Raw genomic sequence first — 25,509 nt, 5'->3', positions numbered from 1 at the left:
ATTAAGAACCTTTGTAGATTTGGGACACCCAAGAATAATTCTGAGAGCTTCATTCTGCATTAACTCCAAGGGTCGGAAAGAACTTTCTCTAGCTAATATAAACATGGGAGCAGCATAATCAATTAAGGACCTAACATAGGCTATGTACATCATTCTCACGATTCCCACATTAGCACCATAGTTGGGGTTGTAGCCAGCAACAGCTTTGAGAGCATTTAGCCTATCTTTGCATTTTTTATTTAGTTGTGGTATAGTGGATTTGTTAAAGGGTACATCTACACCAAGATATCTGTAGGTTTTAACGTTGCTAATGATTTCACCCTGCAAATAGATGGGTGGGGGATGTCGTTAATATTTTGTTAATATCTTTGTTTTAGAGGAAGATATTATGAGGCCTAGTAGATTACAAGTTGCTTGAACTTCATTAAGAATGGTGCTTATCTTCTTATGCCCTGTTGTATGTATCATGATGTCATCAGCATAGCTTATAGCTATATGTTTAGGTGAGGCAGGTAGAGCATTTAGGAGAGCATTAATCAGAATATTAAATAGCATGGGACTAAGAACTCCTCCCTGCGGTGTACCTAAAGACATTTCTTTAGTCTCACTTCTAAAGCCTTGATAAAGGACAGAGGATACTCTATTTGACAGGTATCCTATTATCCAGCAGAGTAAGCTACCACCAATATTCATTTTGGCTAGTTCATGTAGTATAACGGTTCTGTTCGCAATATCAAATGCAGAATTTAGATCAAGAAAAGTGGTAAAACTAGCAGAGGTGTGTGCAGCGAGAGAAGGAAGGAAAGTAATAATTTCTCAACATTATAGTTTATTAACCTCCATTTTAAAAGTTAATTAATAACACCAGAAAATGAAAATAGCAATTAACCCAGAACATTATTATATGATAATTTATGTTCAAGTTTTATTGATAACATTGTTGTTAGTTTGGTCACTAACAACATTGATGTTAGTAACCCAGGATAAGCCAGAGTTTTAGTAACCCAGCATAAGCCAGTGTGTTAGTAACCCAGCATAAGTCAGAGTGTTAGTAACCCAGGATAAGCCAGAGTGTTAGTAACCCAGGATAAGCCAAAGTGTTAGTAACCCAGGATAAGTCAGTGTTAGTAACCCAGGGCAAGTCAGAGTGTTAGTAACCCAGCATAAGCCAGAGTGTTAGTAACCCAGGATAAGCCAGAGTGTTAGTAGTCCAGGATAACCCAGAGTGTTAGTAACCCAGCATATGCCAGAGTGTTAGTAACCCAGGATAAGCCAGAGTTTTAGTAACCCAGGATAAGCCAGAGTGTTAGTAACCCAGGATAGGCCAGAGTGTTAGTAACCCAGGATAAGTCAGTGTTAGTAACCCAGGATAAGTCAGAGTGTTAGTAACCCAGCATAAGCCAGAGTGTTAGTAACCCAGGATAAGCCAGAGTGTTAGTAGTCCAGGATAACCCATAGTGTTAGTAACCCAGGATAAGTCAGAGTGTTAGTAACCCAGGATAACCCAGTGTGTTAGTAGTCCAGGATAACCCAGAGTGTTAGTAACCCAGGATAAGCCAGAGTGTTAGTAACCCAGGATAAGCCAGAGTTTTAGTAACCCAGGATAACCCAGAGTGTTAGTTGTCCAGGATAATCCAGAGTGTTAGTAACCCAGGATAAGCCAGTGTTAGTAACCCAGGATAAGCCAAAGTGTTAGTAACCCAGGATAACCCATAGTGTTAGTAACCCAGGATAAGTCAGAGTGTTAGTAACCCAGGATAACCCAGTGTGTTAGTAGTCCAGGATAACCCAGAGTGTTAGTAACCCAGGATAAGCCAGAGTGTTAGTAACCCAGGATAAGCCAGAGTTTTAGTAACCCAGGATAACCCAGAGTGTTAGTTGTCCAGGATAATCCAGAGTGTTAGTAACCCAGGATAAGCCAGTGTTAGTAACCCAGGATAAGCCAAAGTGTTAGTAACCCAGGATAACCAAGAGTGTCAGTAACCCACGATAAGCCAGAGTGTTAGTAACCCAGGAAAACCTAGTGTGTTAGTAATCCAGGTGTGAAACGAGATTATTTGGTAGAGCTGAAAGCTGGTGGTTAGTGACATGTCTTCGGAGGCTTCTTTACTTTATTTGCAAAGTCGTGGTGGGTACACAGGCTTGTTGTGTGTTGTGCCCATGGCCCAGGAGGGCCATCCCATGAGGGAGAACTAGTAGGCCTTGTGTCTTCCTGCTAGGCCGCTGTGTGAGTGAGTGTGTGGGCCCAGCATCCCACAGACCTGGAGCAGGCCCAGAGGGCAGCACCTTAGTGCCGCGAAATATGAACTAAGCTGGCAGACAGCATGTACTGTCTGTGCAGAGAGTACAGGCTGTCTACATTTGCTCGGCCACCTACCTCGTGTTGTCCTGACGCGACAATACTGGTGGTAAAAAAAGCTCGGTCTCTCTCTCATAGGAACAGGGCACAGAACACAAAATAAAAAACATATATATACATATGGACATGGAAAAAAAAACTTCCTACAGGGAGGGAAGAAAAAAGCATGTGGGGTGTGCTAAACATCGTGGTCAAAGGCAGTGAGCATCGAAGGGCATCACTGCACGCCTTCCTGCGTCTGGACAGATACTGCAACGCAGGAGACATCGCTGCGGCTGAGCTGTGACGTAACAGGGTACGGTCTCCTCTGGAATGGTGAAGCAGTCATCGTAGGAATCGCTGCAGGTTTCACTCAACCTGGGGCATGACATGCTGGTGCCCTCGAGTGAGGTGTCGACAAAACTCGGCAACTGGGCAGGACTTCTGGCAAGCAACTCAGGAGGACACTTCTCGACTGGTACTGTCGCTGGTCTGTCACTGCCGGCGAGCGTGGAGTGAGTCGTGGAGTGAGTCGTGGACTGAGTCGTGGAGCGAGTCGTGGCAGAGACGACTGGGCAAAACATCTGGGAGTTGTAACATCATACACCAGACTGCAGTGAGTGAGCTAGCAGTCAAAGTGACATCTTCTTTGTGCAGGCTGCTCACTGAAGCTTGTGACACGAGGATGACACAGCGCCTGCCGACAGGGCTAACTGCGGCTTGACGAGTGTCATTCTCGGCAGTTGGAGTTATAGCAGAGGTTAGTCTAAGCATTCCCAGACTTGTTTCTCTACATATAAATGCATTCTGAAGGTCTGGAGGTGAAGTGAAACAAATCTTGATGGGAATCGTAGCATGTATGATTCTGCAGAACATCTATGAGTGACGAGCATAAGAGCTTTCTGTACAAGGGGGCTCATACGCTCAGGGGCTGACTGACATCAGCTGTCAAATGCGCTGGTCACACTGGGTGACTAACACAATGGTGCTACACAAGGGTCTGACCACAGACCTCACTGGACACATGGAAAACTTTACACACACCCGTGGTACTTGCGGTACAACATAGCTTAACTAGCAAAAGATGCTTTTCTGTGCACAGAATTGACACTAAGCCATACACTAACATGTGAGAACACTGACTGAGAGGACTTAATTAACACACGCCATGTATCTTCTCTCAATCTTCTTGACAATACTGAAATAATTACTGAAATACTCGATGTGACATCGTGTGATGTCAGGCGTGACGTCGCAAGGTGACGTCAGCAGACATCTCGAGGTGACGTCAGGCAGACATCGTGACGTCATGAAGTCGGGCAGCATCGTCGGTGACGTCAATGTGATGCGGGCAGCAGACCACAGCATGATGCCTGGGACATCTGGCTTGGTAACCCATGTGGCTTGGAGATCCACATGACATCGCCCACACCCCACGTGGTGTCAGGGTCCACGTGGTGTCGGGGTCTATGTGGCATGCTGATCCACATGGCTTGCTGATCCGCATGGCTTGTTGATCCACGTGGCTTGCTGATCCACGTGGCTTGCTGATCCACATGGCTTCGAGTGGCCTCGGGCACTCGGATACACAGCTCTGGCAATGAATTCACACGAAAAACAGCAGAAAAACACAGCAAAGGGAGTGATGCACATAGTGGTGGTAGGCTGGTGAGGTGTGAGTAGGGCGAGCGTGGGTGAATGTATGGCGAGGGAGGTTCTGGCCACTTCCTCCTCTCCCACCCACAAACATGTGGAGAAGCTCACACTGGATGCAGAAATCACCACAAAACTCACCTCTGGCTTGCTGAAATAGCTGTGCTGAGCTGAACAATAGCAGAATATACAAGCGACGCTGAACATGTGACTTGAGAAACAGCACAGGACGCTGTAGCGTGGGGTCACTGGGATGCCACTTACAATTCTCGAAGAAATTCGGCAAATTTCGGCTAGATCCTGCTTGTACCTGTGTCTGGATGCTGAAACGTGCAGACACAACATCAGGATAACTCATTGAGAGATGGATGCTTCTTGCATGGGGTGATGAAGTGAAGATGACTTCATCCTTCTTCCTCCCTCTCTCCGGGCAAACACAACTGCTGTGACCACCTCTGCTACCAATGTGAAACGAGAATATTTGGTAGAGCTGAAAGCGGGTGGTTAATGATACGTCTTCGGAGGCTTCTTTACTTTATTTGCAAAGTCGTGGTGGGTACACAGGCTTGTGTGTTGTGCCCATGGCCCAGGAGGGCCATCCCACAAGAGGGAGAACTAGTAGGCCTTGTGTCTTCCTGCTAGGCCGCTGTGTGAGTGAGTGTGTGGGCCCAGCATCCCACAGACCTGGAGCAGGCCCAGAGGGCAGCACCTTAGTGCCGTGAAATATGAACTAAGCTGGCAGACAGTACAGGCTGTCTACACAGGATAACCCAGAGTGTTAGTAACCCAGGATAACCCAGAGTGTTAGTAACCCAGGAAAACCTAGTGTGTTAGTAATCCAGGATAACCAAGAGTGTTAGTAACCCAAGATAACCCAGAGCGTTAGAAACCCAGGATAACCCGGAGTTTACCTGGAGAGAGTTCCGGGGTTCAATGCCCCTGCGGCCCGGTCTGTGACCAGGCCTCATGGTGGATCAGGGCCTGATCAACCAGGCTGTTACTGCTGGCTGCACGCAATGCGAGGTATGAACCACAGCCCGGCTGGTCAGGTATCGGCTTTAGGTGCTTGTCCAGTGCCTGCTTAAAGACAGCCAGGGGTCTATTGGTAATCCCTTTAATGTATGCTGGGATGCAGTTGAACAGTCTTGGGCCCCTGACACTTATTGTGTTGTCTCTTAACATGCTATTGACACCCCTGCTTTTCATTGGGGGGATGTTGCATTGTCTGCCGAGTCTTTTGCTTTTGTTGTGAGTGATTTTCATGTGCAAGTTTGGTACTAGTCCCTCTAGGATTTTCCAGGTGTATATAATCATACATATCTCCCGCCTGCGCTCCATGGAGTACAGGTTCAGGAACTTCAAGCGCTCCCAGTAATTGAAGTGATTTATCTCAGTTGTGTGTGCCATGAAGGTTCTCTGTACATTTTCTAGGTCAGCAATTTCACCTGCCTTGAAAGGTGCTGTTAGTGTGCTGCAATATTCCAGCCTAGATAGAACAAGCGACCTGAAGAGTGTCATCATGGGCTTGGCATCCCTAGTTTTGAAGGTTCTCATTATCCATCATGTCATTTTTCTAGCAGATGTGATTTATACAATCTTATGGTCCTTCAAGGTGAGATCCTTAGGCATGATCACTCCCAGGTCTTTGATCTTAGTTTTTTGCTCTATTGTGTGGTTGGAATTTGTTTTATTCTCTGATGAAGTTTTAATTTCCTCACATTTACCATATCAGAATAATTGAAATTTCTCATTGTTGAACTTCATAATGTTTTCTCCAGTAACCCAGGATGACCCAGAGTGTTAGTAACCCAGGATAACCCAGAGTATTAGCAACCCAGTACAACCCAGTGTCTTAGTAACCCAGAATAAGCCAGTGTTAGTAACCCAGAATAACCCAGAGTGTTAGTAACCCAGGATAACCCAGAGTGTTAGTAACCCAGGATAACCCAGGGTGTTAGCAACCCAGGATAACCCAGAGTGTTAGTAACCCAGGGTAACCCAAAGTGTTAGTAACCCAGGGTAACACAACAAAGACACTGTCACCGTAATGGCTTATTTCTGTTTGTGTTCTTTAATCTTCCCCAGGATGCAACCATACAACAATCAGGTAACAAGCAGGTACCTATTTACTGCTAGGTGACCATTGGCAGCAGGTGTAAGACAGCAGAACAACAGAGCATAACAATAAGATATTACAAGGATCTCAATGGAAATAAGCCAATTTAACTTTATTGGGTTATCTTTGGTAATTTACACATGTGTTACTATGTATGATAATTAAAATAATTGTACTTATGTGTACCTGTACTTAAATAAACTTTCTTAATATTATAGTAGGCCTGTTGGTTAATGCTAGGCTGGTCCAACTCGCCCACCCACTTCCACTCATATACATTTTGAAACCATATTTGAAGCTAGCTTCTCAAAAAGTAAATTTTATTTCAGTAAAGTAAATTGATTGTGTAAAGAATACCCAGCTTCACAGGTGAAACTTTGCAAATGCTATATATTAACTGTCTCAGGGTGGAGACCCATGCTCTCAAACTTACTCTCAGGGTGGAGACTCCTGCTCTCAAACTTACTCTCAGGGTGGAGACCCATGCTCTCAAATTTATTCTCAGGGTGGAGACCCCTGCTCTCAAACTTGCTCTCAAGGTGGAGATTCCTGCTCTCAGACCTACTCTCAGGGTTGATGAATTAAAAAAAGTACAGCCTCTCCTCACTTTACAAAGGAGTTCCGTTCCTAAGACCACATCGGTAAATGAATTCGTCACTAAGTGAGGAGCATACTATAATGTTTTTATATCCGCCATCTTTGATATTGTTTTAATGTCACCTTTACACCACTGATAACATTTCTAGTATATTTTTAAATGTTTATATGGTAGTGTACTGTATATTGTAATAAACAGAATAGAAAAAATCAGCTCTATTATTCATTATTTAGGTAGGCATACTGGTCAGAGAGCCTGTCGTAAGTCCGAGTCATCAGTAAATGAGTACATCGCTAAGTGAGGAAAGGCTGTATTTTATTTTATGAAATGATAATCATTTTCCAAAGGTAATGAAATGAAAAGTATGAAATTTGATGGAAAACTTTGAGAATTATACTCTTCCAAAGTTAACGGTGTCAGTGATATTTATGCATTGGCAATTTCACCCACTTTATGCCCTATTTTTGGACAATTCCATTGTTCCAATGGACCAAACTAATAACTATTTTGCTAGTATTTTCTCTAATCTATCAATCAAGTACAAGAAGCCACCCATTTACCTATTTCAGCTACCCAATAAAGTGATCAGAAATCAATAATTTGGCCAATTTCACACAATTTTCAAGGAATGCCATTTCAAAATAGGGTCCAGAATAAACAATGCAGACATTCCTGGCACTAAAATAACATTTTCTCTGTTCATTTGTCATGTCTCCAGGCCCCTCATATTATACAGTGGTCCCTCGTTTTTCGTAATTAATCTGTTCCTGGAAGTGTGACTATTATCGAAATTGACGATTTTTTGAATCAATTTTCCCCATAAGAAATAATGTAAATACAGTTAATCCATTCCTGACACCCAGAAGTATTAAAACAAAATTTTTTTTTACATGAAATATAGATGTAGTACATAAACAATACAATGGCACATGATGAATGAAACATTAACAGCATAACACTTACCTTTATTGGCGATTCTTCTTAGTGTACCGAAGACTGGAGGAGGAGAGAGATTGGATTAGTTACTGTTTGGAAGGGGAATCCCCTTCTATCAACACCTCAGGTACCAAGTGCTTTTCTGGGGTTACTTCTTTTCTCTGTTTCTTAATGCCATTAGGACCAGCTTGAGAGTCACTGGAGTCCTGTCTCGCAAAAAAAGTGTCCGGAGAGCTCTGTTTCTGGCGTCTCTTTAAAACTTCCCAAAAATGGGCCAAGACTTTGTCACTGTACATGTTGCCAACATGGCTTCAACAGCCTTGTCAGGGTGATGTTTCTCTATAAATCTTCCATCTTACCCCACATTTCAAATATCTCCTTAATTTCTGAAGAAGGCAACTTCTTCCATCTCTCTCCCTCCTCTGCAGCAAGATTCTGAGCTGCGATCTGTTCCTATTCCTGCTGAAGCTCTTGCAGCTCCTCAGTGGTGAGCTCTTCATTTTGGTCCTCCACCAACTCTTCCACATCCTCCAAACTCACATCTAACCCCATGGAACTCCCCAATGCCACAATAGATTTCACAACTGACATAGGCTCAGCCACAAACCCTTCAAAATCCCTCTTGTGGACACAATCTGGCGACAGTTTTCTCCAAGCAGAGTTCAAAGTCCTGGTAGTCACTCCCTCCCAAGCCTTACCTATAAGGCTTATGCAATGGAGGATACTGAAGTGTTCTTTCCAAAAATCTCTTAGGGTCAAGCGAGTGCCTGAGGTCACATTAAAGCACATTTTGAAACATTGCTTTGGTGTAGAGTTTTTTAAAGTTTGAAATGACTTGCTGGTCCATGGGCTGGAGGAGAGGAGTGGTATTTGGGGGAAAGAACTTTACTGTTATGAACCCAAACTCCTCCAAAATTAGGTCATCCAAGTTTGGAGGATGAGCAGGTGCATTGTTCATTACTAGGAGGCACTTGAGATCCAATTTCTTTTCCAGGAGGTAATTCTTCACACTAGGGCTAAAAACTTCATTGAACCACTCGACGAAAATTTCCCTCATGACCCATGATTATTATTAGATTTTTAAAAAACACACAATTTACTCTTCATAACATTGTTTTTCCTGAACACTCTGGGATTTTCAGAATGGTACACTAGTAAAGGCTTCACTTTGAAATCCCCACTAGCATTAGCACAGAACATGAGCATCAGCCTGTCTTTCATAGGCTTGTGTCCTGGCAGTCCCTTTTCCTCCTGAGTAATGTAGGTCCTCTTTGGCATTTTCTTCCAAAAGAGGCCTGTTTCGTCACAATTGAACACTTGTTCAGGTTTCAGTCCTTCAGCCTATGTACTCATTGAATTCACTTAGAAATTTTGTAGCTGCAATTTTGTCCGAATTGGCAGCCTTCCCATGCCTTATCACACTGTGTATGCCACTATGGTTCTTAAATCTCTCAAACCAACCTTTGCTGGCCTTAAATTCACAAATATCAGTACTTGTTGCAGGCAGTTTCTTTACCAGATCGTCATGCAACTGCCTAGCCTTTTCACAAATAATCGACATCATAAGACTATCTCCTGTTAATTGTTTTTCGTTTATCCACACCAATAATAACTTCTCAACATCTTCGAGTACTGGTGATCTCATTTTTGTCAGCATCTTTACCCCCTTTGCAACAACAGCGTCCTTGATTTCCTTTTTCTTGGCCTCGATGGAAACTATGGTTTTATGGTGTTTGTTATACATCCTGGCCAGTTCGGCCACACGTACGCCACTTTCATATTGTTCAATGATGTTTTTCTTAAATTCAATCATATTTCTCACCTACTTTAACAAAGGCTTGGCACAAGGAGCTTTATTTGGAGCCATGGTAGCTTATTTAGTAGTTGCAAGCAGTAAAAGGAATGGAATAATGAAATATTTCGTATGAACAAGTGAGGGGACCATCACTCACTGGTAAACAATGACACACTGGCTGGGAAGGGAGGGCGAGGTGGCTCAGAGCTGTGAGGACACGTCCCAGACGAACGACTATTCGCGAGTCAAACGACGATTCGCGAGCTAATGTTTTGACGAAAATAATGTTACGATTTTTGAAAATTACGACTATCGAGCCTTACGATTATTGAGGGACCACTGTATTTGCTTTCCAAGCTATTACGCAGACTACAGTAGGGCCCCACTTATTCGGCAGGTTAGGTTCCAGGCTACCGCCGGAAAGCAGACTTCGCCTGAAAGCAGAACTCCATTTTTTCAGTTCATAAATGCATATAAATGCCAGATAACAAGTTTACACTAACACATATCAACCCTTCAGGGTTGGCAGGCCCTCTCCCAAACTTGTTCTCAGGGTTGGAAAATTTTCGAAAAAAAAAAAAGCTTTTTCTTAGGAAATGATAGAGCATATTTTTGTGAGTATTATAGACCAAAAAAAAACATTGTGATCAATACTTACCGAGATATGGAGGCTTGACGTTGACAGAAAGCGAGCCACTTACGGCAACATCGCCAACTGATGGTCATGCGGAAATAGTTTATTTATTTTTTTCCTATGTTTTTCTTTGATTTGTTAACATTTTATTTTTTCAAGTAACTTTTATGGCCTGTGAGACTAATATAAGCCATGTTTTTGGATATATACACTCATTGTATGGTACACATGGAGGAGGGAGAGTGAGGACCTAGTAGCACTCGGTGAAGAGAGGGGGGCCAGGAGCTTAGTCTCAACCCCTGCAACCACAATTAGGTGAGTACAATTAGGTGAGTACACAATAACTGCACAGACATTGACAGGTGAACATTTCCACCTATTTTTGTATACACATAAATACAATTATAGTGTAAATTACTTAGGATACACAGACAATATAATAATACTAATTATAATAATTATAATAATAATAATAATTGAAGCATGGTGTAAGAGAGTCTGAGGGGCATCTTATCTTATCTCTCCACTAATGAGAGTGTTGACATATGATGAGGGGCATCTTGTGTCTTAGGTTATCTCTCCACTAACGAGAGTGTTGACATTTGATGGGGGTACACTGCCTTCCCTTTATTTGTTTTCACTTTACACACAAACATGTCTGTCTATCTGTCTGCTTGTCTCTTTTTCTGTCTGTTTATCTGTCTGCCTGCCTCTCTCTCTGTCTCTGTCTCAAAGAGAGCCACTAGTGAACCAACATGTATTACACTCAATTCAGTAGTCACTGAGTCACGTCTAAGTCCTGATACTTATTATTTGCCGGTCTGGATTTTTTGGGTTATCCTAGGTAATTTACACTATGTATAATTGTATTTATGTGTACCTGTGACAGAGAGAGAGAGAGAGAGAGAGAGAGCGAGAGAGAGAGAGAGAGAGAGAGAGAGAGAGAGAGAGAGAGAGAGAGAGAGAGAGAGAGAGAGAGCGAGCAAGCGCCAGCCAGCCAGTTAGCCAGGCAGCCAGTTAGCCAGCCAGCCAGCCAGTTAGCCAGTTAGCCATCCAGTTAACCAGACAGCCAGTTAGCCAGCCAGCCAGGCAGCTAGCTAGCCAGCCAGGCAGCTAGCTCCCTTCCCTACTACCCCCACTGCCTCCCCCCACCCCCCTTACTGCCATTCCCCACCACTCAGACTGCTGGAGAGTGAGGTATTCCTTACGCTTGGCTTGGTTGCAAAGGCACACTGAATTACCACTCCCACAATGCAATGCAATGCAGGTGCATAGATCGTTTTCATACCACGCACACTTACCACATAGACCCATTCTATAACATGTAGCCTTATCAGCTCTCTCCTGCTCAATTTGAAGGCACTAGAATTTATACGTACTAGTACGGCACCAACCCTGAAAAGGTTAAGCGTTCAAGTCTAGGAATTGCGAAGAAAATTGAGTTATTAGACAAGCTTAAGTTTTCTGGTGAAAGTGCTTCAGCTGATCATACAGCGGCAAGTAATTTTCCTGCTGAATTGCAGGAAATTATCTGTGAGGGTGGCTATGAGCCACATCAAGTGTTTAATGCTGACAATACAAGTGTTTTTTGGAAAAAAAATGCCAGCACGAACTTATATCAGTCAGCAAGAGAAGAGTGCACTGGGTTTCAAGGCAGCAAAGGACTGCTTCACCTTGCTCCTTTCCGGTAATGCATCAGGTGATTTCAAGTGTAAACCCATGGTTATTTACCTCTCTAAGAATCCTCGGGCTTTGAAAGGTGTAGATAAAAACACCTTACCATTAATTACATAAGAACATAAGAAAGAAGGAACACTGCAACAGGCCTACTGACCCATGTGGAGCAGGTCCATATCCCCCCTGGATTAGCCCAATGACCCTTCCCCCCAGATTAGCCCAATGACCCACCCAGTCTGGTCACCTCCACTCAGGGAAGGAACACGGCACCAGACCCAGCACCACAAGCTAGTCAGGTCCAACTCACACCCACCCACACCCACTCATGTATTTATCTAATCTATTTTTAAAACTACACAACATTTTAGCCTGAACAACTGTACTTGGGAGTTTGTTCCACTCATCCACAACTCTATTACCAAACCAGTGCTTTCCTATATCCTTCCTGAATCTGAATTTTTCCAACTTGAAACCATTGCTGCAAGTCCTGTCTTGGCTGGAAATTTTCAGCACGCTATTTACATCTCCTTTATTTATTCCTGTTTTTCATTTATACACCTCGATCATATACCCCGTAATTCTACGCCTTTCGAGAGAGTGCAGATTCAGGGCCCTCAGTCTATCCTCATAGGGAAGATTTCTGATACATGGGATCATCTTTGTCATCCTCCTCTGTACGTTTTCCAGAGCATTTACTATATCCATTCTGTAATACAGGTCCTCCATCACAAATCCAGCATCATTGGGACCTGTAGTGTGCCGGATTACTGAGTTTGCCGAATTACAGAGTGGTTAGGTTAGAATACACTTAATAAAATTAACCAACTTGACTTACACAGTTCATTGAACATCGGCAAAAATCGAACATTTCCGCTACTTTGAGCTCAATTTCAAGGTACTTTTCATCATGAAAGCAATCAAAATCATGTCTATTTCTGTAATATATCTTCCATTCTATCAAGTGAGTCCAAAAAAATGAGAATACAACCATAAAAACCATACGAAAATATACTGTGGCTAATGGCTGAGAAGTGAACTCCCTTATTTATCATCTGTCTTTTTTTATTTCCATCATACATTGCCCAAGTTTCAATGAGATAGCCCAACAAACAACCGAGAAAAAAAATATTTACCAAAAATCATATATGGCAAGCCCAAGCCAGGTACTGGAAATAAGTCACTTTGTCTGACTTTTCTGAGTTATCCCAGATTCTCTATACATACACTGCTATGTATGATAATCAATGTAACTGTATTTGTGTATACCTGAATAAACTTATTTACTTCTAGTCTGTCAACTGAGTACAAGAAACTGCCCATTCACTTATTTCAACTACTAATAAAGTGGTCAGAAATTGGCAATTTGGCCAATTTCACACAAATTTCAACAGATGCCAATTTCAAAATAGGGTCCAGAATAAACAATGCAGACATTCCTGGCACTAAAATAACATTTTCTCTGTTCATTAGTCACAGCTACAGGCCCCTCTTATATTACTCTTGCTTACCATTTGGAATTTTTATTCACAAAAAATAGAAGATTTACTGTTATGCAGACTACTGCATTATTGTAATACGTAATTGTATAAATAATGTCAAGCCATTCTTGACTCCGTATTGGAATTTAGACTGGCAGGCGGACAGGTATAGGACAGTGACGTCATTTGTTTACTCTTGAGCTTCGCTAAAGAGTAGAACATTTCCGCTACTGTGAGCGCAATTTCAAGGTACTTTTCGTCATGAAAGCAATCAAAATCATATCTATTTCTGTAATATATCTTTCATTCTATCAAATGAGACCAAAAAAATGAGAATATAACCATAACAACCATACAAAAATGTGCCGCTAAGCGGCCGCTAATGGCTGAGAAGTGAACTCCGCTATTTATGGTCTGATTTCTTTCATTTTTGGTGGACATGAAGAAGTATCTTTCCATCATACATTGCCCAAGTTTGAATAAGATAACCCAACAAACAACTGAGAAAATAATAATATAATAATATCTTTATTTACTACGCATACATGTACAAGGTATACAGGCCTAGCTGACATCAGTGACATACTACTGTATAGAAAGGCACTTATTATGCTGAGTATTTCAAGAAAGTTAGATCAGTGTCCCAGGATAACACCCACACTAGTCGACTAACACCCAGGTACCCATTTACTGATGGGTAAACATAGACAACAGGTGTAAAGAAACACGCCTAATGTTTCTACCCTGGCTGGGAATCGAATATTTACCAAAAATCATATATGGCTAACCCAAGCCAGGTACTAAAAATAAGCCATGTTGACACTTTTGGGGTTATCCTAGGTTTTCTACACATATGCTACTATGTATGATAATCTATAGAGAGAAAATAACTTTTTTCTTTCATGTTTATGGTGGAGTACGAGTGTATATCATAGTTAGCCCTGTGCAATACTCTGTTTTCTCTAATATAAGCCACCAAGACAAGGATAGGAGAATGGTGTTTGTTTACCATATCCTCTTCATACCTCTGTCGAACTGCTCGGTGTTATGCCAAATATTATTCATTCTGGAGTATTTAACATGTTTTATGTTATTTATATTGTTTCTTATGTCATTTTAGATCAATTGTGATAGGCAAATAAGTTGTAGTGTTGATATTAGCGTAATAATAAACTCATGCTTCATGAGATTGATCTCATGGCAACAGACAGTGGCTTCAAAGCCACCTTATCTTTAATGGATAATGTACTGTGTAGGTGCTTTACATAATGAGAAACATTTCTTTTATTCATTGGAACCATGGCTAGGGCTAAAAGTAAGCAGGTTAAAACAATAAATGGAGAATAAGAAATTGCAATGACTTATGCAGCAAGTAGTGCCACCAAACAGTACCAGCAGGTTGGTGTGGCGACCCTGGAAATTTGAAATTATGCTAGCCAAAATTAGTGCCGAATAACTGAAGGAACCGAATAACTGATTGCTGGATTTGTGATGGCGGACCTGTACGGTGACCAGAACTAAGCAGCATAGTCTAAATGAGGCCTAACTAAGGATATGTAGAGTTGAAGAACAACCTGAGGACTTCTATTATTTATACTTCTAGATATGAAGTCAAGAATTCTGTTAGCTTTATTGTGAACACTAATGCACTGTTGTCTTGGCTTTAGATTACTGCTAACCAGAACTCCTAAATCCTTTTTGCAATCAGTAGTATTAAGATCTACATTATTTAGTTTATATGTGGCATGGTTATTTACCTGTCCAACATTTGGAACTTTGCATTTGTCACAAATAACCCGCATATAGAAGAGAGGAGCTTACGACGACGTTTCGGTCCGATTTGTGTATCATTCCAGTCACTGTATTGTGCCTTTTTTTTGTTATTTGCATTTGTCAATATTAAACTGCATCTGCCACTTCTCCGAACATTGCATCAGTTTATTCAAATCATCCTGGAGTGCTCTAGTGTCCTCATTAGAATGAATTGGACGGCCTATTTTGGTGTCATCAGCAAATTTGCTTATGTCACTATTTATTCCCTCATCTATGTCATTTATGTAAATTGTGAACAACAACAGGCCCAACACTAACCCCTGAGGAACACTGCTAGTGACGTGCCCCCATTCTGATTTCTCCCCTTTTATGCAAACCCTCTGCTGCCTATTTGTCAGCCATGCCTCTACCCAGGAAAAAATTTCTCCTCCTATTCCATGTGCCTTAAGTTTCCTCAATAGCCTCTGATGTGGAACTCTATCGAAAGCCTTACTGAAGTCCATATACACAATATCATATTCATTACCATGATCTACCTCCTCGAACACCTTGGTGAAAAAAGTTAGTAAATTTGTAAGACAGGAACACCCGTTTGTAAAACCGTGTTGAGATTCATTAATCAATCTGTGCCTATCAAGATGGCTACGAATGGCTTCGGCAATTATTTATTCCATAAATTTTCCCACTATGGAGGTAAGGCTTATTGGTCAATGTAACTTTCCTATGGTGTAGAAATATACCTAGTTGGATGAATCTTATTGTGGCTGGCTGGTCTAGTGGCTAGCGCGACGGGCTGGAGTTTTGAGACTCTATGACCGCGGGTTCAATCCCGGCCGGGGGTATGGTTTATTGGTCAATAGTTCGAAGCCAAGGACCTGTCACCTGTCTTGTAAATGGGTATTACATTTGCCATTTTCCACTTGTCAGGCACTATGCCTGTTTGTAGTGCTATATTAAAAAGAATAGCCAAAGGTATGCTAAGTTCCTCTTTACATTCCTTTAACACCCTTGAAAACAGTTCATCAGGACCTGGGGATTTGTTAAGCTTTAGTTTCTCTATTTGTCTGAGGACCATGTCACTAGTTACCACAATCGTGCATAGTTTATTATCATCCTGTTCTACATAATCTATTATTTCAGGAATATCGCTAGTATTTTCCTGGGTGAAAACTGAGAGGAAGTAGGTATTGAGAATTTCACACATGTCCTTATCACTGTCAGTGTTCTAACCAGAGTTACTCTTAAGTGGGCCAATCTTGTCCCTAATCTTACTTCTGTATAGCTGAAAGAACCCTTTTGGGTTAGTCTTTGAATCCCTTGCAACCTTAGCCTCATAATCCCTTTTTGCTTTTCTTATTCCTTTCTTTATTTCTCTCTTTAACTGAATATATTGATTTCTTAACTGCCCATCCCCTCTTTTGATATGCCTATATATGCCTCTGTTTTGACCAGTGAGATGTTTTAATCTATTATTCATCCATTTGGGATCATTTTTGTTAGATCTAATTTCTCTACTTGGAACAAAAGTTGTCTGGGCAGCTAGAACTATGCTCTGAAAAATGTCATATTGGCAACCAAGATCACCTACCTGAACCATAGTCAGGACATCCCAATTTAGCCCACCAAGGTAATTTTTCAGTCCCATGAAGTCGGCCAAGCGAAAATCTGGGACAGAGATTTGATTGCAGTTATCTGGGTAATTCCATGATATATTTAACCCTTTCAGGGTCGACAGGCCCTGTCAGAGACTTGTTCTCAGGGTCGGCCAAATTTAAAAAAAAAAAAATTATTTTTTCTTATGAAAAAATAGAGTTTATTTTACTGAACATTATAGGCTAAACAAAATTTTTTTACCATCAATACTTACCAAGATATGGAGGCGTAAAGTTGAAAAAAAAGGTTGGCACCATGTGGCAACATCGCCAACTGCCGTCACCCGGTATTATTTTAGTATTTACTTTCTTATGTACTAATTTCTATTATTTTTTAATTTTTCTTTTTCCAAGTAACTTTTATGGCCTGTGAGACCAGTATGATCAGTATTTTGTAAGTTATTTCTTTTTCAATGCTACACAACAAGGGTGTAAACACTGTTGTCATTGTTTTGTTTACGAAAAATATTTACACAAACAAACGATATGAAATGTTGTTTATTACTATTTTTCTATATTTTATATACACATATACAGTCACAGGGAATGTTTCTAGAAGTTCTGCAGCCTGTGGAAGTCTTTGAAACATGGTGTCATGCACAGTGGTGTTTTACATTCCTCACACATAAAACGAGTGTCTCTGTGTTGTTGTGGGCGTTTTCTTGTATGTGCACAGATGTAACACCTCTTCTGAGCCTTTTTCTTGAAAGCAGTAGCAGGCAGTTTTACCAGGAAGTGATCACCATGCTTCAAACGAGAAGGAAGTTGTTGAAAATTTGGTGGGCGGTCTATTGCAGGTGCTGTTCCTTGGTACTTGAATACTATTTGTCTGATGACAGACAAACAGAATTCGCCATATGGTGGGTTGTTTCTGGTCCTCATCTTACACATATTATAAGCATTCAGCATGGAAATGTTCAGAAGATGGAAAAAGAGTTTTATGTACCACTTATAACTCTTGTGAACACAATCAGCAAACCCAATCTGCTTGTCATATTTGTCCACTGAACACATATTGAAGGTGTAATCAATCACAGCTGCAGGTTTTAGAATGGGTTCATTGCTCTCTCTATGCTGCCTGCCAGTGTCTGCCATTTCATTAGGGTGAACTGATGACAATAGTGTGACATCTCGTTTGTCATGCCACTGAAATGCCATGGTGTCATTGGCAGCAAACGCCTACACCTCACCTCTACGAGTGCCAGCGTCAAACCTGGGCATGTGTTTCCGATTTGCACGCACTGTGCCACACACATCTGTCATGTTCACTCTCAAAAAATCACTGAGTAAGGGGCTTGTGTACCAGTTATCTGTATATAATATATGCCCCTTACCAAGGTATGGTTTTATCCTTCTTCTAACCACATCACCAGAGATGCCCAATAACTTCCTGGTATTTTGCAATGTATAACTTCCAGTGTACACAATAATATCCAATACCAGACCACTGTAACAATCACAAAGCGCAAATAACTTTATACTAAAGCATTTCCTCTTGCTTGGTATGTACTGCTTGAAAGAGAGTCTTCCTTTGAACAGAATCAAAGACTCGTCAATTACAAGCTTCCTGAAGGGATAAAAATACATAATGAATTTCTGTTTCATATACACAAACACATGCCTAATCTTATATAACCTGTTGTTTCTGTCAGGCCTGGTTTTGTCTGAGAAGTGAAGCATACATAACATTAGCACAAATCGATTCACTGGGATTATATCACTGAAACCTGGGGTTGCAATCAGGCGGTCTGTTGACCAGTATGATTTCACACTGGGCTTATACACATGTGGCATAAGCATTATTGTGGCAAAGAAAAGATACATCTCAGCCACAGTTGTCTCCTTCCACTGGTGTGGACGTGATTTTGGTGAAAGTATTGTGTTTGCCATGGTGTACTCGTAGTATGTGTTGCTTTCCATGACAATACTTTCCATCAGGGGTTCATCAAAGAATAACTCGAAACATTCCAGTTCACTGGCATTGTTCCCAAGTGTACAGGATGGCTGTATTCCACTTTGGCTGTCATCAAACTGGTGGGGATTTGGAGCAAAATTGACAGCTTCCTGCCAATCCCAGGTGTGGTCTGCTGGTGGGTATTGGACAATGACAGGTGGTTGTGATTGTGGAGGTTGTGGTTGTGGAGGTTTTGGTTGTGGAGGCTGGTGTGGTGGGTGGGTGGGGGATGGTGGCCTTTGTTGTAGATCAACTGAGGCAGCAGCATGGGTGGCAGCGGCGTGGGTGGCAGCATGGCCCACTGCTGGTGCCTCACGCTGGGCACCACCCCCACCATGCACTTTTTCCATCCTAATTGCAACACAATCATCGTCATTTTCACTGTCAGTTCCTGTTGTACAGCCGCAGGATGTACTCCAAGATGTACTCCTTCCTCTTGGAATAGAATATGGCACACTACCAGAGCGAATATATTGTCATATATACTGACGCTTCACTGGGGAATATTGCACTTCACTGTCACTACTGGAACTAGTTTGAAGAGCTTGTAGTTCATAATCACTATCACTGTCATCACAAATGCTCACATCTGAGTCTGGGATTTGGGAAAATAGGAGCTTCCTCTTTGATTCTGGTACAACTGAGCGTGAACAAGACCGCCCAGCACCAGAGGTGGAAGGCTGAGGGTCGTCTGGGTTTTCCTCACTATTACTGATATTATGGTCATCAGTTTCGGTCAAGACCTCACCAAAACCTTGAAACTCATTATCACTGGCACTTCCATCTGTATTAGAACTGTCACTGGGGAACAAAAGTGTTCCAATTCGCCGAGGAGTGAGGAACTTCTTACTGCAAGGCATGGTGGACATTGTTTACTAAGATGGCATTCCCACAATGCACCACTGGGTCCCAGATTTTTTCCTACTGCGCACACCCACCACACAGACCCATTCTCTCACATCTAGGCCTACCAGCCTTTTCCCACAAGATTTGATGGCGCTAGAATTTATGTGTACTAGTACGTCAAAAATCCCTGCGCGTAAGCCGTACTAGTATGGCCGAAACCCTGAAAGGGTTAAACTAAGTGATTTGTAATCATTTTCCCCACTAATTAATAACCTCAAGGTTATTAATTAGTGAATCTTTGTTGGCAAGAAAAAAGACAAGCAGATTGTTTCCTCTAGGTGGTTCTGTCACAACCTGTTCTAAAAAGCAATCCTGAACCGTATCAAGAAAGTCACTAGACTCGAGATTTCCTGTCATATTATTCCAATCAATTTGTCTAAAGTTAAAATCTCCTAGTTTCACAACATTTTCATATCTAGATGCCTTTTGAGTTTCATCCCATAACAGCTTACATCACTCTCTATCAAGGTTTGGGGGCCTATAAATCACACCCAAAATTAATTTGTCATGTCCCTCAAGAAACTGTAGCCAAACAGATTCTGTGTTCAATGTTTCTAATCTTATATCATGTCTAAGACAACAATTTAAACCTTCTCTGACATACATCACCACTCCACCACCCTTCCAGTTGACCCTATCAGTGTGGAATAGTTTATAACCTCGTATGTTGCATTCAGAAGGCATTTCTCTATCTTTCGGGTTGAACCAGGTCTGTGTTATACCAATAATATCTATATTACCTACACTGTACTTATCCAGCAGCTCCTCTCTCCTGCCCTTCCCAATGTCATTACCCCCAGCACTAAGACAGATAATCGGCCATAATATTATCCAACCTGCTGACTATGTCACCAACACCAGCTCCAGGAAGGCACACTCTCTGTCTGACCTTTCTGTCTCTGTTACAAAATGCATGGTCCATATATCTTACCCGAGAATTGCCTACTATTAAAATATTCTTACCTTGATTAGCAGGGGAATCAGTGGTACCTTCAACCTCACTAACCACTGAAGTACACTTGTCTTGGAGAACAAAGAATCGATTTCCTACCTTCACATCTTCTCTATTAACTCTCCTCATCTTCCTTCTTCCTGAACTGTGAACCACATGCCGCTTAAAGCGGCTGCCACTATCACTGCTTGTGACCATTTCACCCTTACCAGCTAAATCCTTCTCACACTTACTCCCAAACTTATCTATGCGAAGCTTCAGCCTCCTATTTTCCTCCTGAAGAAGTAGAATCTCCTTCTTCAACACTTGAACCTGAGATTCTAAAACACTACAACAAGCCATGGTGCTTGGTAACAGCCCACGCTAACTCCCAAGAGCTTAGGCAGGTATGACCACACTTGACGACTGACCTCAGTGTACTGACCACTGACCTCAGCATACTCAAAACCACTGACCTCAGCATAATTTGGTGGTCAAACCAGTCAGTATGGATGACAGAGGAAATATTTATTGACTGGTTTAAGCATCACTTTATTCCTGAAGTCAAGTTTTTCCTGCACAGCAAGAACCTTGCATTCAAGGCTCTCTTCATTCTTGATAATTCCTGTACTCATCCACAAGCTTTGCTGGATGTGACCCCACATGTAAAAGTTGTATTTTTACCTCCAAATACAACATCTGTAATACAACCACTGGATCAGGGAGTTATTAAGTCATTCAAGTGTAACTACACAAGTTATGGCCTTCTGTAGTTAATTCTTTCACAGGTTTCCCCTTGCTTGAGAGTCAGGTTCAGGAAATTGTTCAGCTGGCAAGGTGATGGCTATGAAGATATGAATGAAGACAATGTGAATGAGCTCTTAGAAGATGATGATGATGAAGACAGGAGTCCAGAGGAAATGTTAGCAGAGCTTGATGCACGATACTAGGGAGGGACATAACAGAAGAAGATGAAGAAGAACCTGAAGAAAAACAGTTAACATTGCAGCAGTTATGTGAGCAGTTCCATATTATTGGTAAAGTTGCAGACTTTTTCACTAAAGAGGACCCTGACAAATCTAGAAGCAGTGCTTTGAAACGGGATCTAGACCAGCTGATGATGCCTTACCATCAGCTGTATAATGTATTACAGGGTAAAACAGCCCAGAGAACCATTACAGAATTTATGCACTCTCCAGATTGTGTCCAAAAGAGGGATTTTGAAGGGTTTGAGGCTGACCCTGACCCTGACCCAGCTCACCCTCTGCCTGTTGTGGACTCTATTGTGGCATTGGGGAACACCCTGGGATTGGAGGTGAGTGGTGAGGATGTGGAAGAGTTGGTGGAGGACCACAGGGAAGAGCTAACCACTGAAGAGCTGCAAGAGCTTCATCTGGAGCAGTATCAGTCCACAGCTGAGGAACTTGCTTCAGTGGAGGAAGAAGAGGGAGTGGATGAGGTGCCTTCTTCAAAGATTAAGGAGATTTGTGCCAAGTGGAATGATGTCCAAATGTTTGTGCAGAAGTACCACCCTGAGCAAGCTGAAACAAGCCATCTTTGCAACAAGTTCAGTGACAGAACCATGTCCCATTTTAGGGAAATGTTGAAGAGGCACCAGAAACAGAGGACTGTGGACAGTTATTTTGTGAGACAGGGGTCCAGTGACTCTCAAGCTGATCCTAGTGGCATTAAAAGACAGAGAAGGGAAGTAACCCCAGAGAGGGCTTTACCTGAAGTCCTCATGGAGGGGGATTCTCCTTCCAAACACTAACCCCAACTCCCTCTCTCCTCCTCCCTATCTTCCAGATGCCATCACCAGTCTTCAATAAAGGTAAGTAAAAATGTTATTTTATATGTATTACTATGCATAATTAAAAACTATAGTATTTGTTGTATGTAAAACTGTAATTAATCTCTATAAAATGTATTTTTTGAGTGAATATTTTTGGGTTTCTGGAACGGATTAATTGTATTTCCATTATTTCTTATGGGAAATATTGCTTCGAATTTCAGACTTTTTGAATTTAGAACTAGCTCCTGGAATGGATTAAGTTCTATTTTTGAGGTTACACTGTATTGGTTTAGTAATAGGGTAGTTGATAAGTGGAACGGTCTACCTAGTAGGGTTATCGAAATTACCTAAATCTGAAATTACCTTGAGTAGTTTCAAATTTAGGTTGGATAAGTACATGAGGGGGAAGGGTTGGATTTGAGCGGGACTTGCACGTGAGTAAATGGAATTGTCTAGGCTTATTGCTTAGGTAGCGTTTATTCTATTAGTGGGTTGGATTTGTGGAAGACCTGCCTAGTATGGGGCAACAGGCCTACTGTTGGGAAATAAACATGCAAGCTCTGTAATTTAGGTTATAATATCCGCCATATCCTCTTTGTTTGGCATGGATGCGGATGCAAATGTGGATATATATTGAATCGTGATTGTGGATGCGGATATCTCATTTAGGAAAAACAAGGATGTGGATGCGGATGTAAGAAACTGTGCGGATGTTCCGCAAATGCGGATGCGGATATCCGATACATCCCCAGTGCTAAATAACTGTCTACTGTATTTCATTGTAAATACTCTACATGGCAACTTGTAAGTCCCTCCGTAGCTGGTAGGCTGTAAAGAAGGTAGAAGGGGTATAGCATGCTGAAAATTGGCGTGCGACTTCCCTAGGTTTCACACACACACAAAAATTAAAAAAACTCAGTAATAAGTTATTGACATTGTGATCCCTATGCTGTGATAAGTATTCATTGGATTGTCATGATTTTTGCAGACGTTATTGAAGAATGATGGTTCTACAAACACCCTGAGAAGATTTGCCACATTGTGAACAGCTTTTTTTTAATGATTTTTTCCTCCTCTGAAAAAAAAATACTAATTTCAACATTTTTTTTATGGAATCTACTGACATTATTGCTAAAATGCTCAGGGTAATTATTAACCTACCCTTTATCTTTCATCTGATGTCAACTAGAGCATTGTACATCTTCCCAATTTAGTAGAAATAGGAAAGTCCTAGGACCCATAAAATTATGCAATTTTTTTTTTTTATCTAACTTGAAGGCTAACAGTCAAAACAAACACAGCCTATATGTTTTTTAAGCTGCTTAATCCCCTGTCACAATCCCATTGAAATCTGATAAAAGAAGAAAAATGGTGATTCTGCTCACCCCTCCCTTAAGTTAGCAATAGAACTACGATGCTTAAAGCTCTCTGGAGCGATAAAATGCATATACAGTACACACATTACTTACCTTAAAATATTTGTAGTCTTAATGGTCTTAATGTAGGGTGAGAGGTGAAAAGTATTTATTTGTAGAAAGTCGTGTGGTAGGTATGGCATCCTGCCTGGCCACTTATACCTACCACGACATTAAGCTCCCTAGAGCGATAAAATGCACTCATTAATTAGCTTAAAATATTTGTAGTCTTAATGTAGGGTGAGAGGTGAGTTTTATTTGTATGAAGTCAGGCTGGGAAGTATGGGTGGCCAGGAAGGGCAGCCCTCCCCACCCCACCCACACATAATGTAAACAAACCAGATGAACGCGTCTGGTTTTCGTCACAAGTCCTACAAGTTGCCTGGCTACCACAAGTTGCCTGACTACCACAAGTCCTACAAGTTGCCTGGCTACCACAAGTCCTATAAGTTGCCTGGCTACCACATCTCATATTTATGTTAATTTATTCTACTGTGGGGTGCATTTAGATGGATTAAACAAAATGTCTATATTAACGTTTTATACGATATTTAATGCTCCTTAGAGTGATTATTATTGTGTTATTATTATTACCATTATTAATATGGTGTCTTCAAGACTAATAAGACAGTCTTAGCGATTTTAATGTGTACCTGCATGCCAGCACAGTGTGTAAGTTTACTTAGGTACAGGTACACATACGTATAATAATCAGTTATAATAATAATGTACGTATGTAGTCTGCCTGGGCTACATAGCTACACAATATTTAATGAGGCCCAGAGCCATATTATTACCATCGACATACCATGTTCACTGAGTTTAATTGTTTCTAACAACTACCTTTAGATGCCATCATAAACAAAGGGAGAAGTAATGAATAATTCATGCCGAGAATTGTAAACAAAAGTGTTATGTATTAACCCTTTGACTGTTTACGCCGTATATATACGTCTCAAGCGCCACTGTTTCTGATGTACGGTGGACCCTCGACCAACGTTGGCATCGTCTAACGTTAAATCCGACTAGCGATACATTTTAACGCAAAAATTTTGCCTCGACTAGCGCTAAAAAACCCGACCAACACTATTCGTTCCGTCAGAGACGCGTCCACTTTGGCCTGAGCGCGCCTCACTTGTCCCGTGGGTGACAGTGTTTACAAGCCAGCCAGCCACCACGGTCCCTGACACAGCTACTGCAAGCCGTGTTGGCAACCTGTACACTGACAATGTTGTGAAACACTTTAGAAATGTCATAAAGGAACGGGAGGTATAGGCCTCTATGGACAGATATGTTGTGCGACAGAGGTCCAGTGACTCTCAAGCTGGTCATAGTGGCATTAAAAGAAGAAGGGAAGTAACCCCAGAAAAGGACTTGCCACCTCAAGTCCTAATGGAAGGGGATTCCCCTTCTAAACACTAAGACCATCAACACTTTCCCCTCCTCCCATCCCATCAATCATCACCAGATCTTCAATAAAGGTAAGTGTCATGTAACTGTGCATGTCTTCTTCAGTTTGTGTGTATTAAAATTAATATTTCATGTGGTAAAAATAATTTTTTCATACTTTGGGGTGTCCTGCGCGGATTAATTTGATTTCCATTATTTCTTATGTGGAAAATTAACTTGACTAACGATAATTTTGACTAACGATGAGCTCTCAGGAACGGATTAATAACGTTAGTCGAGGGTCCACTGTATTTATACGCATAAATTCTAGCGGCTTCAAATCAAGCAGGAGAAAGCTGGTAGGCCCACATGTGAGAGAAAGGGTCTCCATGGTCAATGTGCACCATATGAAAAAAATCGGGGAGCCAGTGGTGCATTGTGGGAATGCCATTTCAGTTGTCCTTTTTCAGCA

General features: G+C 41.6%; 1 protein-coding gene across 9 annotated transcripts in view; it reads left to right on the top strand.

Moving 5' to 3' along the window:
- Window positions 1-25,509, top strand: part of LOC138852355 (zinc finger protein 184-like) — a 120,920-nt gene that overhangs the window by 1,973 nt on the left and 93,438 nt on the right. The window lies entirely within an intron of this gene.

This window comes from Cherax quadricarinatus, chromosome 7 (genome assembly GCF_038502225.1).
Source record: "Cherax quadricarinatus isolate ZL_2023a chromosome 7, ASM3850222v1, whole genome shotgun sequence".
In the NCBI taxonomy this organism is placed as follows: domain Eukaryota; kingdom Metazoa; phylum Arthropoda; class Malacostraca; order Decapoda; family Parastacidae; genus Cherax; species Cherax quadricarinatus.
The sequence above is the reverse complement of the archived record's forward strand: the minus strand, read 5'-3'. Positions and strand labels throughout refer to the sequence as shown.